This window comes from Haliotis asinina, chromosome 5, assembly GCF_037392515.1.
Source record: "Haliotis asinina isolate JCU_RB_2024 chromosome 5, JCU_Hal_asi_v2, whole genome shotgun sequence".
Taxonomy (NCBI): Eukaryota; Metazoa; Mollusca; class Gastropoda; order Lepetellida; family Haliotidae; genus Haliotis; species Haliotis asinina.
The window spans coordinates 75071809-75090137 of record NC_090284.1 but is presented as its reverse complement, the minus strand read 5'-3'; the positions used below and the strand labels follow the sequence as shown (position 1 = coordinate 75090137).

Here is an 18329-nt window from a genome sequence, read left to right as displayed (position 1 = left end):
ACCAACTTACTACGCAAGTGAGAAATCGGCTGCAGCAGAAGCGGTAGATGAAACGTTAGCATTTATGTCATTAGCATATCATATGGACACATACCTCTGGCAAGAGCATCAGACCACACACTAAAACTGCCTTGTCTCAATAGGTGAGGTGAGGTGAGGTGAGGTGAGGTGAGGTGAGGTGAGGTGAGGTGAGGTGAGGTGAGGTGAGGTGAGGTGAGGTGAGGTGAGGTGAGGTGAGGTGAGGTGAGGTGAGGTGAGGTGAGGTGAGGTGAGGTGAGGTGAGGTGAGGTGAGGTGAGGTGAGGTGAGGTGAGGTGCAGTTTAACATCGTACTTAAGAATATTTCGATCATATGACGACGTACATGTGTATGTATGTGTGGCTGCTTGTTCTAGACAAGCTGATTTTATAGTGATAGTTCACTGAGATAGCATGCCACAGTTAAGCATGAATACCCCACTCAGACACATTATACTTCGAACCGACCAGTCCTTCTTGTACCCATTAATGCCGAGCGCCAGACAGACCAACGAGTACTATATTATACACCTTTTGGTATGACGCGGCCGGGCATCGAAGGCGCTCCTCTGTTTATGAGCCACACGGATACGGTTCATCGTGTAGTAATGGTACTGACAGATCTAACAGCATGAGCTATAGCAGACCCAATATGTATATTTATTAGACACCCGTAAGTATGTACGGTGCAGTCTTACCCGCGGCTAACCGTGTTAATGTAATATGTAAAACTGTTCGAACACTTACAATTCGTCATCCTCAAGGTAGGTATACATGGGAGGCCCACCTGCAGCGCTCTCGTAGCTATACACTGCAGGCTTCACCGGTGTCTGTTGAGCAAACAGCGGTGAATAAACAGAAACACCGTATGGGTAGTACTAGAAGCTCGCGACTCATATACACCATTCTTGGGTAACGTTACACAGAGGTAATGTTCCTCTTATACCAATATACATTTGTTAACCAAGATGATGCATGTTCCCTATAGGATGGCGTTCTGCAAAGGTTGGAAGTCATGGTAATTAAATGTTGGTGAAATGACATCGACAGTGACTAATTATTATTCAGTTTATTAGAAGGAGGACCAATGAGAACAACTGTAGTCGTCTTAAGAGGTATGATTACTCTCGGAATTAGCTGTTCAATAAGATAACACACCTTTCAATTCTAAGTTTGTCCAGGAAGTTATATCTCACATAACGCTATGGTCCCCGTCCTAACGGAAGTACATAAATGTGTTACAAATTAGTAAGTTGTGATTAAGACAAAATTTATTCACTGCATCGCTGAATATCAGTGACCTGTGCTTAAAACATGTGTATTTTCAGAGCTCTCATGTTAAATAAGAAACGTATGTCAAGTTTCAAATCATTGGCTTTAACGGAAAGCAAACAACTTACTTTCCGTAAGAAATGAGCATTTCTGTACTGTTTGTTTTCACGAATATAACATTAAGATTCCAGCAGACCACGTAACCATATGTGGCGGTGATTCTGTGTAGAGCTAAGGTCACAATCAGTTTATTTTAAGAAACTTTGTGAGCGGAGAGTCCTTGGATGGATGACCATATTTGGCAGTTTCATAGTTGCACTACGGTCCTTGGCCTAGAGTTTCGAAGTTCTCTTGCGTTAAGATAGTCGTAAGTGCCATACATTGATACTGACCCACGACTATCTTAGCGCCAAGAGAGCCTCGAAGACCTTAGCCCCACCCCACAACGAAACAAATGTGATACGTGTTGTCCCACCTAATGCAGGTGAACTTAAACCTTGAGCGCCTGGCCATTTTCAAATACCGTCTGTATTCTCCACAAGGAGAGTTCTATGCTCGTTGACCCGGGGTAATATTAGTGGGTAAATGCGCAATATACATGGACTATCAGTATAATTATCCGAATGAACCAACTGAAAAATGTATTACAGAGTACTGTCTATAAGAAACTTCTTTAAGATACCTCTACCCGAGGCAAATGCTTGAGTGTTATTGAAGTTATGTGTCTTGAAGTTTGGTTGGTAAGTTTTACTTTAGTCCAAGATCAGTATGATTAAGCAAAGCAAACGGAACTCGCTTTCGTGTTTCCATACTTGAAAGTGACAATATAGAGTAATCACTCTCCATCATCTACGTGTAAAAGGGCTAACCAATCGGGAATGTAACAGTGAAGGAGAACTAAGAATCAGTGATGACCACCATGTCATGTGAAACCCTGTCTCAAATCACGTACGGCCATGCAATGTGAAGAGCCTTGTCGAATCCGGATCGGAAAAGGTAACGAAGAAGTTCCTCTATAGAATTGGTTTTATGTGGACTGTATGATACTTAAAGGAAATGAGATCATCATAACCACCCAACGCTCTTCCTCCGAGGTCAAACACGATGCCGAGGCTTAATCTTCATTGAAAGCTTGCATATACAATGTAGATAAAATATTTACTTCGTGCTATCAAACAGTCAATCTTCCAATTAGTACATATAATGGCAGCACTCTGCTGACTATCTATCGTCATGTAATGTTTATGATTCTTCAAGACGAGATAACGTTTTGATATGATCAAGCCGTCGTTCGCTGAACCTCAGGTCAATGAAGACTACTACACTTTATGAACAATCTACATATCTATGATATCGGGTGAGAGAGCGACTAAATGCAAGAGTGTATTATGTCATAGGATGGAGACAGACAAGCTCGAGAAGAAACCGACATGCACTCAGGTTCTCGTGCTGTGACATCCCTATCATCCAAGTGACGCATGGCAGTCATGTGCTTCTTACTTATCTCAACGTTCTGACATCAAACATGGAACTGTGGAACTAGTTTCCAAAATGGGAGGCAGAACATGTACAGATAGAACAACAATCTAAAATAATATGCATAATGCATAATATACTTCATGTGTCTTTAAGAATTAGGGAAAACGTCGTTGTTTTAATGTCACTGTGAATGGAAAATCTCCAACCTTTGAGATTGCACATAGTTCCCAATCACAAGGCTGATATACCCTGTACCCAGACTGAACTTAGGTTTGTACGGCAGGCTGGATAAGATGGACGAACAAACAGAAGTGCTGCACGTGTCTTGACGGGTACCATCCACGAGGCAGCATACTGCTAGTTGATGGTGCCCTAGAAACAGGTGCTAAAATATGCTATATTCGGAATCGTACGGCGGACTCTGCCTTCACCAAAGACTTCCGATCATTATGGAAACGGTTTACATGAAAATCATACGACTGGACATGTTGTACTCTCCATGGACGAACTGTAGCGTTCGCTCTGCGCCGCTTTCATCACACTCGGTGTACATATTGTACACAACATGGGGAACAGACCTCAGGAGGGGTAGCTTGACGACCACTGACCTGCCTAACCGTTCACGATCGCATGTGGATCTGATGACGTGACACCTTTTGAAATATTCATCAGCCTCCTTTCATAATATCGTCCATATGATTCTCCCAGCTTGGAAGCACTGTACGTTGTATAAAGTTAGACAGAAGTCTCGAATAGCATTTCTCAGTTATTAGATGATCTGATACAAAGTAGAATATTTACCATAACCTACACTTATATTGCGGTTAATCCAGACGAGAAGTACTTCCAGAAGGAATGTCTTTTTGATGCCTTAATTGAAGGAGTTATTATTTAGTATGGATTGAATTCGAAATTGTACGCTAACAATATTACAGAATGTTATGACCAGCTTGTGATCCTCCATGAATAATTTCGATCACAACGAAATCTAACAAACTGAACATCTCCACAACAACTGACCGGACATATGATTAACGATGTTTTTCGTTTCAGGCTGTTCCAATCCATAAAGATGTTCCATTCATAAAGACGCCATTTTCACCACAGCGTGCGGAAGTGAATTGATCGTGCACATTAAACGGCATCTCAGCATACTTATGCAGGGTAATGTGAGCTGGGGCTGTGAGATTCAGCTGGGACTCTCATGCTGACACTAACTAAGAAACACACCGCGAATACATGTACAGAATAATATTTGTGTGATTATGTATGTATATTCACGATAAATACTAAAGGGCATGTTTTATATGGAGATTGGATGTTTGTTTGGCACGTGGCACTCTGTCGTCCCGCACAAAGAGCATCTCATAGTGTATGGAGTCTCTCCCACAGTACACGTGGATCGGCAGGTCTAGCTACAGCAAGTCAACTAGTCCCCGGACCTGTTGATGGACGTATGAATTCAACAGGAGCTCAGGAGTTTGTCAGTAATTAGTTTGCCTCGTCTTCTAGAAGTAATCAACAGCAGATGCATGCTGGACATGTGCTCTCCGGTTACATGGATTTCTGGGGTGAACATTAGTTAGAGTTCCTGTATAGGTAATTGGCGAATCTCACTAAACCTACTCTTGTATTAGGTGCAAAATGAGCATTTTGTCTTGACCTTGCGCTGAAATATGATACAATTATCCAGCTATTATTGATACAACATTTGAAAACCAATATCAGTAACAAAGAGCGGGTGAGTGAGTATGGTTTTACGCAGCTTTTAACAACATTCCGTTCCAGCAATATCACGGCCGGGTACACCAGAAATGGGCCTCACATATTCCCCATGAGGGGAGTGTGACGACCCAACGCCATTAAAAAAGAGATCACATTGAGATCTCACAGTTGTTCTGTGTGTATTCTGGACACAGTTGTTCTGTGTGTATTCTGGACACAGGTGTTCTGTGTGCATTCTGGACACAGTTCTTCTTTGTGCATTCTGAACACAGTTGTTCTGTGTTTGTTTGACACAGTTCTCCTATGCATGTTTTGGAAACTTGTACATACATCAGCCTCCAAACTGAGGTTCAGTGTTTACTGTAAAATACATACATTTCAAGCCTTATTTGAAACGGTTAGGGTATCATAATCTACAGGATGATATAAATCTCCCCACAATGCTCTGCGCACCAGCCACTAACCTGTGGTAAGTATAATATTGGCTTTCTGAATTCAGGCTGCTATATCCTTATAGCGCCAATCATACTCGTGAAACATGTTAAAAAGGTAAACTGTCAATACATGTAAGAATCGCATGTATATTACCATAAGACCAGTGTTACAAAAGGCATCTACAATCAATTTACTGATGAGGCTTTGCCTTCATAAGGCTTGATACATTAAACCGTTATATGTTCTGCCCTGAGATGTGTATAAAAGTGTATTCTGTTGATCTCATATGAATAGTTCATTATATGTCTAAAGCGATTGGCCGTTCCAAATCGACAATTGCCGCAACATGTCTGCTGTGTTTCAGTGTCTGAATTAAAAGATGTCTACTTCAAAGTCCATCATTTCACGTCAGAAGTCATCCGCTTTGGAATTTGTTGCTTTGGGGCGAATCATACCAAATCGTATCACTGATGTCCTGCATTCATCTACTGGCATGATAACTGTAAAGAGAATTCTATACGTACCTCTCTAAAACTACCAGCTTCACCCCCCTCTGATCTGCGTACAGCAGAATATTTGATCAAAACTACGATTGCGTATAACCCCCTTCTTACATGAAATCAATGTTTGCACTCGATTACATGGCTACATGTCTGCTTCATGAACGTTCTTAATTGAATCTCAATAACATCATCGCGGCCGTTTTATGTATGTCTTTCAGATCTAATGTCATGAATAGAAACTTAATCAAATTGGAAGCTGACTTTTAATCATTTCATTGCAAAGCTAGCATGTTGCCCAAATATGGAACATGAAGACACACAATTAGATATTGGCCAGTTTCGTAATCCTGACCCACGGACTGTGCTCTATGATCATCACAGGTGTCCGAATTAGAGCATGTAAATTAGATTCCGTTTACAAGAAGATACATTTCTACATCCACGATGTTAGTCCTAGGTTACCTCTTCATCGCACAAGCAGGTTTGCTGACCCTTACAATGGCTTCATGACGTTTTCACAGGACAATTAAATAGAAGAACATGAGGAAACACTGGCTTAAATATGATGACGTAAATAGGAAGGGAAGTTATCACTGCTTTGCGTTTACCCTGATTACAAGGAAGGCCACTGTCAAAAGAAGGGCTATAAAAATACTGAACAGTTATCACTGTTAAAGCTCTAAAAGGCAGCTCAGAAGTTCTCAGTAGCTCACACAGTCATTCAAGTTGGCAGGAGTTTAATCTCTACGCACGTAGTCAGCAGGCGCTCGATACATTACGGAGTTAGCCAAGAGCCAAGACGTTACACACTATAGACATGGGGGATACATGCAGGTACTCCCGCTGCTCTTTTCAAGCAATGAAGGTTATGCATGGGACTTTGAGGATGAGACGTTTTGATGTGTTGACGCCTTAAGCTCGTGTTATCCTAATGTTTTAAATGTCATTACTACTATTTGGACCTTATGTTATAAACAATGCGTCAGATCCTCGGGCAATAGTGCACGGTAATAAACTAAATAATCCCATCTGACTTCAATGCATTCCGGTCTTACCTTTCATTCATAGTCGTCTTTTCGGCACGTGATCTATATGTTGAAAGTCTGACTACATGTTATATGTAGACACAGTACACTCCACGTGAATTAACAATGCACTTAGTTCCTCCAAAGGAGAAGATGATGCGACATCGTCACTTCTACTCCTCACTGCCAGAAGAGTTACTCTTCGGGACCCGCTAGCTGTTGGTGTTGTGACGTCAAGCTGGCTTGCCCAGGAGAGGTTCTCTAGGGGCAACAACAATGTGACAGTGGAGTGAGTGCCCAGCATCTTTCAGCCTGGCTATACCGACTCACACGTCGACCGGGGGAACAGCTACCCACTGTGAGAACACGCTTCTAAAACAACCACAACTATGCTGAGATGACGTTTTAAGCTTTCCCTAATGAGTCCTAAAAACATTTTCTTTCAGACTGAAAACTGTGTTTAGCATTTATGTTGATAATGAGTCTTAATTTCATGCAACGATTGTGTGTTGTTATTCCATGACTCGGTTCTGTCTACATAACAACTGTCAATTATGTGATGTTATTATTTCATTACACAGAGCATAATCTAGGAACAACATGACGATGATAATAGTGTGTCTCAGTATTCAAATCACAAAGATGTTTGTGTACCTGTGGTCATTTCAGGAAAGATAATCACCAGTGTTTGTCACGTAACACACATGACTACATTTGAGTAAAGCTACATATTGATCTAACTGAAACGTATATGCAATAAATATTCATGCCAAAAATGTCATGTACACAAAATTAACGGCTATAAGAAAATTAATGTTTCAGCGAAACATTTTATTATAGCAATGGTTCGCTCTCTTAGCTCTAATATTCTAATATTGCCATCCAGCTTGTTTCTATCGCTCGATGCACTTTCCTAAATTAACTAATATTGAATCATAATGGTTTGTCAAATTAGCGAATCTTTTAAAAAATGCATCTAATAATAAATCACGTACCCTCCATATTTGTCAAATTGATATATTTAAAGTATCTACTGTTGTGCCTCACAATAATTCTCAAGATGATCAATTTTGAGAAAACTTAAAGACACGTATGATCTATGCATCTATGCGCTCTTTGATTCCACAGGTGTTGTCATTGCGAATGTGCGGCAAGTAATCGAAGGCAATTTTAAAGACATTTTCGAAACTGTTTGAGACTAATCGCCAATAATTCAAGTTCAATTTGCATCCTGTTTGTGATCGTTGGTGAATCACCTATGTGAGTTAGATTTCCAATTTCACAGTAAGATGAGAAACCAAGTCAGAACGTTAATACTGTTTGAAACGTGCTGGACCACCAGCCTGGGTCTGCCTTTGAATGAGCATGGATCATTATGTGAGAACTATGTCAAACGGTCCATCCCGTCATCAGTCCAGTAAACGGACATATCAAGTGCTCATCGCCCACGTGTTGTAAACTCACTGCCCCCAGCAGTACGCAAAAATTGCCTTATTTTCCCTCAAATCTGGAGACTTCTCCAACAGTATATTACTTACTGTCCAGCACAAAAGCTTTTGAAAAGTACTTATGGGCCAGACGCATGTCTCAGTCACCTCTCAGAACATTAAAGCCGACCATTTTGTGAGGATTAATCACTACAGATATTAAGTCTCGGTCTATCTGCATGTTTAACCATTGCTTCTGAGAGGTCCATATAAATGTTATAATTGTTTTTATTTCTGTTACAACTGCTAATATATATTTACTTATATTTATTTACCACACTACGTGTCTATAATATCGTCTTATATCATACAATTGGTGTTTAGTTGTATAAGAGTGTTTCTTGTGTTATTTTCACACTGGGATTATTTATTGGTTCAGTCTGAAACCTCCTGTACGTGGGCAGAACAGTGGAAGGCGTCCAACAGTACAAACAGTATTGTTTTCGGGCCGTGAATTTTGCATTAACGATATTAAGATGCAGTGCCAGACCATGCGCATAAGCATGTCCAAATCATCTCATATAGTTTTAGAACACACATATATCGTCCTTTTTGGTTTGCCATAGCAATACACCGACATGTTCCGTTGGGTGAGATGTCAAGCCTAGCCCGTCCCTGTTTTCACCTATTACTATCACTCGATACCTGTTTGTATTTCTGTAATTACACATTATTGCCGAAAGAATTTCACTTTTTAGAGACAGTAATATATATTTCTGAATCTCCTGAAGACGCAGAACAGTGGTGAGAGGCAACTCTTTGATCCATACGCCCATGCAGCTCGTATCATGAGATATGATACAAACGCACTTACCGGGTCCAGGAAGCAGGGAATCCGTTTCCCATCACTCTGCACTTCTATGTTAACTCTGGAGATTTCCAAAAATCAACCCTTGTTATCTAACTACGTGTGAGGCATTTTGCCAAAATGCTTATTTCCATGCTTAAATTTTCCAATAATTCCATCTGATACGCCATGTTTGGGGTCTGTCTCTGCTGGTACAGTTCGTTTGCACTGTATACGCCAACACTCGCTTAATCGAGATGTACTTGAATTACCTGACAGAGTTCAACGCCCGACCTAATGAAAGTGAGTGAGTTTAGTTTTACGCCACACTCAGCAATATTCCAGTTATATGGTGGAGGTCTGTAAATAATCGAATCTGAACAAGACAATCCAGTGATTAACAGCATAAGCATCGATCTGCGCAATTGGGAACTGATTACATGTGTCAGCGAGCCTGACCACCCGATCCCGTTATTCGCCCCTTACGACAATCATAGTCGCCTTTTTTGTGGGAAGTATGGGTTGTTGAAGATCTCTACCCCGAAATAGTCTCAACCTACTTTATATTAATTCATAGTCACATTTTTAATTGTTGGTAACAATGACCTGTTTTCAATTGTACACACTTGCAATATGTAATCTTAATTCTACGCACTAAAGGATACAACGCATTTTTGACGAGAGCACAAAGAGTACATAAAGTGTATGATATCACTAGATGATATTCTTATGGTGTAATGGAGTTATTGAGTTGTACAGACGACAGTTTAAAAGACGGCTTGTAAGCGAGTTTACTAACTAGTAGTACAGAGACGGACACAATCTATTGAGATGTAGGTAAAACAGATGTATATGTGTAACGATAATTGTTTACGAAATTCCGGGACTGCAAGGAGCGATGACTTCGAAAATCAAAATAACTATTTTGTCATGTTTTGCTTAGTCAAAAATATTAATGAATTATAATTAATTATAATTAGTGAATGCATAAGGTATCTATGTAGTCATGTGATCTTTGACCGGGTGTCTTATTATATACTGTGAAGCAGTGAGGTCTGGATATCTGCATGGTTTGTAAATCTACTGACTGTAGTGAGCATGAAGCGGGTGCAATTGACATCCTTATCTGTATAGTGCAATGACAAGTACATGAAATGATCGACGTACACCACCGACGATTGATATCATGTTAAATGTTCTATGACGCGTCCTGTTTTCCTCGTTTCCTCCACCACTGTAATACATACATCACGTTTTCATGTGGTTTAATTTTTATTCCGATCTGTCCTTTGGACGTATGTCTTGTGCTATACATTAGTCTTTAATCGGGATGTGCAGGTTCGTCATGGGGGCCTACAGGCTGACACGACCAGCTCGTAACGCATGAGTAAAACAGGCTTATGTATGCTTTGAAAGAAAACATGCCACCGAACTATTCCATTTTAAGTAGATCACAGGCAAATATTTATATCCAACCGGTGGTCAGTATTTCGGTCAGCTGCAGGTGGAGAAGATTTATGGGCTGATAAAGTACGGTAGTCTATACGTTTTATAGACTTGGGTCTTTATCGTGCTTCATGAAACGGGTAATTTGGGCACAGCGGGCCTTAACACAAACACGCGTCCCCAAGAACCGAACAACGCACTCTCGCGAGAACAAAGACACACCCTGATTTACCAATCAGACTTTAAGGGTAAGATGGCATCATTTAATGTAACGTACCTCTGTAACTTTAGTTCCACATATTGTTGGATGTTATTTTCTACAGTGAAGGTACAACATATTACTCAAAGTGGGAGATACTCGGATAGTCGGACATAACACGTTTCCGGTAATAGTTGTGCGAATATGAACGTACAACTAACCTGAATATTCATATACTGTAATATTATATTGGAAACACATCACAACCGGTCGTGAAGTATGACAGCATGTTTTATAGGCACCAGTGATCCTCAAGGACGCAGGGGTGAGATGGGAGATTTAAAGTATTTTTTTTTACTGCTTGGTAGTGCGTAACACCGCCACGATCTATCACACATTCATTCACCTATCATGGTATATTGCAAATGAATGTGTCAATGGTGATCGCGGGAGTCTGTCCCACTCGACCTGTAGCGCATGACCAAGTCCAGCCAATCTGGTTGACGGCGCATGACATAGATGCTTACGTATCTCTTTCATTTCCAAGACGTATTCGGTTTGGGTAAAGGTCAAGGAACATTGCTGGCCATGACATTCTGTGGATGATGTGCTACTCCGGGTGAGCGTAACATAACGTCGATCCACGGGCGTACGAGACAACATAGTTGCCAGTATGTTGTTACGATAGCATTGCCCATTTATACTTCCTTGCACAATACGGAGTTGGGTTTGTTCACGCTACAACCGACCCACTGTCAAATGTGGGATGAGATCTGAGGCTGAAGTAGATACTGACGTTCCATAACACGATCACAACTATTAGGAAGCGCCACGTGACTCATCTGAAAACATGACATTTGACAGCAACATTTGCAACTCCTTAACGTCTGTTGACAATAAATATTACGGTATGTAAGAGGTGGCACAACATGTGGTCATCCCGCAGGGTGATGTGCTTCAAATAGACGATATCTAATCGCCTTAACTCGAGCTCCAGTGCCCTCATGACAATTTGCCGCAATTTGATCTAGAGATTGCGCTCCACTTTGGAGAGCCTGCATCAGGAGCAATCGATCCTATGCTTTCGTCGTTGACCTGGCATCGTCTGCAATGGCGAATGGACAACATTGTGGGTTTGTTGGTACCAGTTTCTCAGTCTGCGAACCACGAACTGCTGAATATTGAAATCATTTTGTCCTCAGACGTCTCCACGCTTCCAGCATGCTAACAGCCCGTAGATGCTCAGCACGTTTCAGACCCCGCAGCGGTAGTTCATACAACTAGCTGATGTAGTAAATAACAACAGTATGTTAGGTTGGATCAATACGATTAACGTCATGATTAACGATGCACGTTTCAGACCCCGCAGCGGTAGTTCATACAACTAGCTGATGTAGTAAATAACAACAGTATGTTAGGTTGGATCAATACGATTAACGTCATGATTAACGATGCACGTTTCAGACCCCGCAGCGGTAGTTCATACAACTAGCTGATGTAGTAAATAACAACAGTATGTTAGGTTGGATCAATACGATTAACGTCATGATTAACGATGCACGTTTCAGACCCCGCAGCGGTAGTTCATACAACTAGCTGATGTAGTAAATAACAACAGTATGTTAGGTTGGATCAATACGATTAACGTCATGATTAACGATGCACGTTTCAGACCCCGCAGCGGTAGTTCATACAACTAGCTGATGTAGTAAATAACAACAGTATGTTAGGTTGGATCAATACGATTAACGTCATGATTAACGATGCACGTTTCAGACCCCGCAGCGGTAGTTCATACAACTAGCTGATGTAGTAAATAACAACAGTATGTTAGGTTGGATCAATACGATTAACGTCATGATTAACGATGCACAGAAATAAATCGACCTTACTCTGAAGTGGCGAAATATCAAAACGGGTCAGAATCGACACCCAACGCTGAGTCGTTTTTGTGTGCAGCACGGGGAAACTAGCTTAAAGGGCTGTCGTCATCCGGATTATTGTCGTTAAAAATAGATGATCCCCACTGTGTTAAGTGTGTATAATAGATACAATACATGATCACATGTCAACAAACGTTCTTGCTGTTTGGGATCCGATTGGGAAATAAGTATCTGTAACCAGATTTAACTTCTTCCAACTACCTGATGTCACCGACGGGAAGCGTTCAAACAATCGCAACCATCGTTTGATTGATTCATAAACAGAAATCTAAATCGGAGAATGACCTCTGCTTTGAGTAATGTCTTATGGTTATGAAAAGCGTCTCATCACGTTTATTGTCAATCGGTTCCAGTGGGTGTTCATCTTTACTATATTAAGCCCGAGCTTTCTCACGTTGTTGTAATTGAGTAGGTGTGTAACGACTCTTTCTAGAGGTAAAAATAAATATATCTCTCTGCACGTTGTTTATAACGATCATGTATCTATTCTTCTTGTTGGATGTGCATGAGGAACAGATATGTTTCAACTTTGTTATTTTCATGAGTTCCAATACATAGATTGCATTGTGAAAACACCCTTCGTCGATTTAAATGAGATCAAAATACATTCACAGATATAAATAGTAAAATAACGCTGGCAAGGTGAGACTGACCGAGAATTGTGAGTCTTACAGAAACTGGATCCATGTTCTCAACGCGTCCCACGAGCAGCCTCTGACGTAGTCAAATACTACTTTACCAGAGACTTCATTACACAGGGAGTCGCATCACTTAGTCCCTATGGCACGGGCCTTCTCCGATATCAGACACTGTATATATCCTCGCTATTTGTAGAGCGGCCAGTGACGATCCTAACGATTTGTTGTGACCATACAGTTGATGAGACGGCGGCGAAGAAAAGAAAATACCTTACATGTGCTGCAACATCTCTTGCAAGAAAATATATATCACAGACAAACTAAATTCCTCGTATGGGGAATCATAAATGTCGCTCAGACCAAATTGTTTGCTTTCCATTTATGACTTTGCATGCTTGGGAAAATCATAGATGGAGAAAAGCACATCTAAAATGGCGATCAATTGATTGGCAACTGTATGCTGCATGAAAGGAGTTCACTCGTTATCAGGAATCATCCAAGTTCCTTCCGACATGTTCTCTCCCCTTCGCACGGGTTATCAATACATTCCCATTGCCACCACTGCAGTAAGGGCGCGGGAATATGTAGAACGAATGCAGTACAACTACCCAAACCACAACACAAAAAGGTGGACCAATTAATTTTTGTCAGATATTTCAAGGACCACACACCGTTTTCAGAATATTCAAACACTGAAGTTAAATTGTTCGTCCTCTCAAGGAATCGATCGGTTGGCAAGATTTCCCGAGTAACTTGGACAGTGTCTAACCGGCACGTCCTGTAATACCAAGATCATTTGTGAAAGAACCATGTACTAACTATTACGGTAGAGCTTATTATCACGATACTCACCATGACCTGAAAGTAAGGGATGTATGTGGAAGCGATGCCCACAACCAATGCCCGTCAAGATAATACGTAGAACAACCAATTCCCTACTAGTGAGTATGAGCTGTTGCTGGTTTTCATAATGGTTTCACCTTACACTTGGAATGGCTGGGGTGTCGCGAACATTTGCTGTCATCACTATTTGATAGGGGTTCATACACAACACTTAGGTTTCTCAAAATTAGAACGTTTTTTGTCGAATTTGTCACACTGTAAGGTGTGTTTACTAATTTTAACCACGTAACCTAATGTTCTGATTATTATGAGGCAAGATGTATTCACGATCGTTTTCATATCAGGTCATATGTGTATGTTTAGATGGTGGTTCATATTACATATACCTCAGTACATAAGCAACAGCAGTGATGTCTGTGTGACGTGGTGCAGGCATGTCAAAGCCTGCGTATTTATGCTTTCAAAAATTTTTACATTTTACATACGAATGATATGTCCAGGCTTAGAGGTAAGACTGATCATGAGTCAAATATCTTCCCTAACGGTTAATCCTGACAGCAGACACAGCGATAGACGTGTCATTATCAGTCAAAGAAGAGTTAAGGTTATCACAGAAATGGTTCATGTTCACAAGGGATAATGAGGAACCCAGAACAGAACCGTGGGATACCTCAGTGGTTATCTATGCGACCGGGTTACAATTCAAAAGACAAGTAATCTTAACACTGTAAGAATTTGCATTTCATTACCATATTTTTCAGGTTCATAAGAATGCTTACAGAGGCCACTGTGCCAAAACCGTTAAAGAGCATAATAATTACACATAAATACACATTATAAAACATCACATACTACCATACACAAAATCTCGTGCTTGTCCATTAATTGCCAAGAGACATTTGACGGGCACGGAAGCAACCCACATTGGAACTTATTTAAAACGCTGATGGCTGAAAATATTTTAGTGGTCTTACCAGTAATTTGCCAAGTACCCTAGCCTATAATTCGGGGAAATGGACTTGCCATCTTACGTATACAGTGGAGGGACATTAGCTATTTTCTAGTTAAATGTAGAGGTATAGTGGAGACGTAGTAGAAATTGAATGACATAAAGGTGTTGCACCTGTATCTGCATGTAGGCTCTCTCAATCTTTGATCAAGGGTATCAATGTGTCTGTATTTGTTACTTTCTTGAATCGATATCATCACTAGGTTTTTTTGTCTTTCGTTGATATCAGTAGGAAAGGATTCGTAGCGGTGTTCAAAGGGAACTGAAGGCTGAGCGTGAGCTTCAACATTAAATACAGAAACAAACTATAATCATTATTGTATGGGTTAAGTAACATCCGAGCTTACATCGCCACATAACGGCGGATTTACACGTTGTTGATCGTTGTCTTTGAAAATATATCTCAAACTTTCCGATGTTTCCTTTCGTTTGCAACCTTTTTCATCCTACTCTAGCTATCGGTATTCCTAGTACGTGTTGCAAGTCAGCTCGAAAACTCATTAGTCGACTGTGACGTCGGGGATCATTATCAGTTTATAAAATGTCACACGTGCCTCTTGATATGTCAAAGAATGCATCATGGAGAACACTTCGTCCTTATCGTGAATATCAAATACCAATTTAATTATACCTGTAAGGTTTCAGTTCCGATCATAACTGTTTAAGGTAGGATCTATCAACATCGCCGTTTAATGAAATGTGTATAATTATGCTCCGTGAACATTGCGTAAGTGGTGATGAAACTACGCAAGTGGTGGACCGTGTCATACATTTCCCCATGTAGGCCACAGACAAGAAGGATATCACATTTTAACATCTAGTTCCTGGCATGTGTTGAAAGACATACCGATATAGAGTGGCAGTGCGCATGTCTGATTTGACATGGCAGGTAGATTCTGAGTGAGTTTGGTTTTACGCCGCCTTTAGCAATACTCTAGCAATATCACGACTAGGGAAACCCAAAATGAGCTTCACACAATGTACATGTGTGAGGATTCGCGCCCGTGCCTTCGGCGTGACAAGCGAACGCTGGACTATACCTATACCTCATTCATAGGTACCCAAGTGTAGAGTCATCTGTTAATACACCCCATATGCAATTTGTGTTCCTGTTATGCGTTTCAGCGCAGTGTTTGTCATGCGATAGTACTGGTAGATATTCACGTGCAGTGCAGTTAATGACATTTTAAAATATCAGTGATTATACAAATGAAGTTAGTGCTAATATTTACCTAGTTCTACAGAGTGGACATGTTTCCATGAGAGGTCTAGTCGGGATGTTGGAAACAAGTTCTGACGGTAGTCATGACGCAATGCGAGATGGCTGAGGTATGCGCGTTAGTCCCTTATTATCTGGAATGTTATTAATATTGGAATTATGCACCGCACTTCAATGACTCTTATCAGAATAATATAATATTACAGCTTTATTAAAACGCCACTCTGTAATACATCAGCTGAATGCAACACACGGACAGCAGTGCACAGTCGAATACCATGACATATCGGTGTATGATACAAGTATACAAAATACATGTTTATCCATAACTGTTATATAAAATTGTAAAAGGAACAAATGAACCATATTTATCTGCTTGAGAATGCAATCATTTGAATATAGCAATTCGTACACCGTCAGTGGTCGTTAATTTGTCTGATTAATGACGACGCTAAAAGTCTCACGTGACTTCCATTATACTAGGGACCATCTACAAAAGGCCATCATAATCCAGTACACAGTACCTATACATCTGGAACACAGGTGTCCATGAATGAATGTAACCTTGAAGTTTGTTATTCCTAGGTATGGTGGGTCGTGCGGATTTAAAGACAAACTTCCAATATGTTAATGAGCACCTGATGACATCATGTCCACCAGCCTGGTTTTATAATCTACACGGATCTATTTAGATTCACGACAAAACGTTCAGCATCTCTATTCTAGCGTATCCTAAAACATATGCATGTAATATATTAACCCATGCACTTGATCCATACAATGAGTCGAAACAGTTTTGAGGGTCCTGTATTTTCTGAGGTCATATCAGAACTATAACGATAAGTACAAGAATAATCTATGCAGTATACATGTATATGAAATACTTCTCAAGGGGTTTGTTGTTATTTGTTAAAACCATGTCACTAGACATAAAAATGTTAATGAAAAGGAATATCAAGTCTTGAGTACCGCCCGCAGCAGATTGCATTTGACATAACCAGAATGTGTTTAATTGAATATTTTGGTGGTGTATACCAATGAAGTTGTTTAGCCAACGATTAGGATTAGATATTTGTTGCAATCCAATCTGTCGACACATGCACGAGAAAACAAATACACCGAAGATCTTGTGTTTGTTAGTAGACATTTTTAACATGAATGCATACCAAACTAATGAAGACATTGAAAACAATTCCTGAATATAGCCTGTTGTCTTTGACGTTCAAGCCCAAAGTGTATGGTTTATAGGGAAGTAGGTAGGGATGGGTTATTATGCAGCCAAAAGGGTAGTTACTCTCTGCAATAAATTCTATAAACCTGGATCTTCCTCGAAATTATCGGTAACTGTCTATCAGTTTGCTATTTGCAGTCTGTATGAACACATGTCTGGACGAGTTATGTGAGGCCAATCACTCAGCCACTGTGGTGCTGTCCTATGTATAGGCCATATAGGGCGTTGTTAGAATCCCTACAGGCCATTATTAAATGAAAGATATTCCTTCATTTGCTTACTAGCTCTTTCTGACTAAACAAATATATTACCCTCTCCTGCAATACAGAGCTTGTAACCATAATCTGCTTGTCGAGGATGGCCGTTGGCTTCGCAAATGAGAGAATGTAGGACATATAAACTATGTATGTCGCCAGTTTTACCCAATAGATTCCTTCACCTGTTTAAATATGAAGCTTCAAGTGTATGTAGATCCAAATTTATTCCAACAGAGTGTCTCAATCACAAAAAAGCGGAAAACCAGAGGAAGTGATGAGGCTCATGTGGAGACACCTAGAGTAACACTGCCACAGGTTATGTATGCCTGAGAGATTTGACAAATAGTTACATACAGAGTAGACTCAACGCAAACTATTGTGGAATTCAGGACTGATATTATTAAAATATGACTAAGGCATATGGTATCAGTAGCAGCAACATGTGCACATACTGCTTCATCTGGAACAATAGCCGTGCATATTTCCATCCACGTACTCATGCTTGGTTAAGTCACACCAGTCCATACATGAATAACGTTATATCTACTAAAGTCGACTTTTAATAAGTCGCTTTCTTTCTCCTTCTTAACATCTGAATTTCTGTTCATTTATGAGCCCAAGGATGAATTTGGTATTCAAAAAGAGCATTGTGTAATGTATAGTTCTTAAAGGATGTGAAAAAAGTTCCCACTGGCTCACTTAAGTCACTGTACAAACGTATGGCTCATATTGACACTGTGATTATGTAAAACCAACCGCGTTTGTTTGATGCCTTTGTCATGACTTGTCACAAACGAGATTCATCATCTCTACC

The 18329-nt window shown here is 40.4% G+C and overlaps 1 protein-coding gene across 2 annotated transcripts in view; it reads right to left on the bottom strand.

Annotated features, from left to right (window-relative positions):
- Positions 1–16141, bottom strand: part of LOC137284269 (substance-K receptor-like) — a 61144-nt gene extending 45003 nt beyond the window's left edge. Inside the window, exon 1 of one of the 2 annotated variants that reach the window (XM_067816018.1) lies at positions 16041–16141. The gene's annotated coding sequence lies outside the window, so the exon portion shown is untranslated. Of the gene's footprint in view, positions 1–6486; positions 6836–16040 lie in introns of those variants that run through there. The other variant, XM_067816019.1, reaches the window with a different exon arrangement.
- Positions 16142–18329: the final 2188 nt, after the last annotated feature.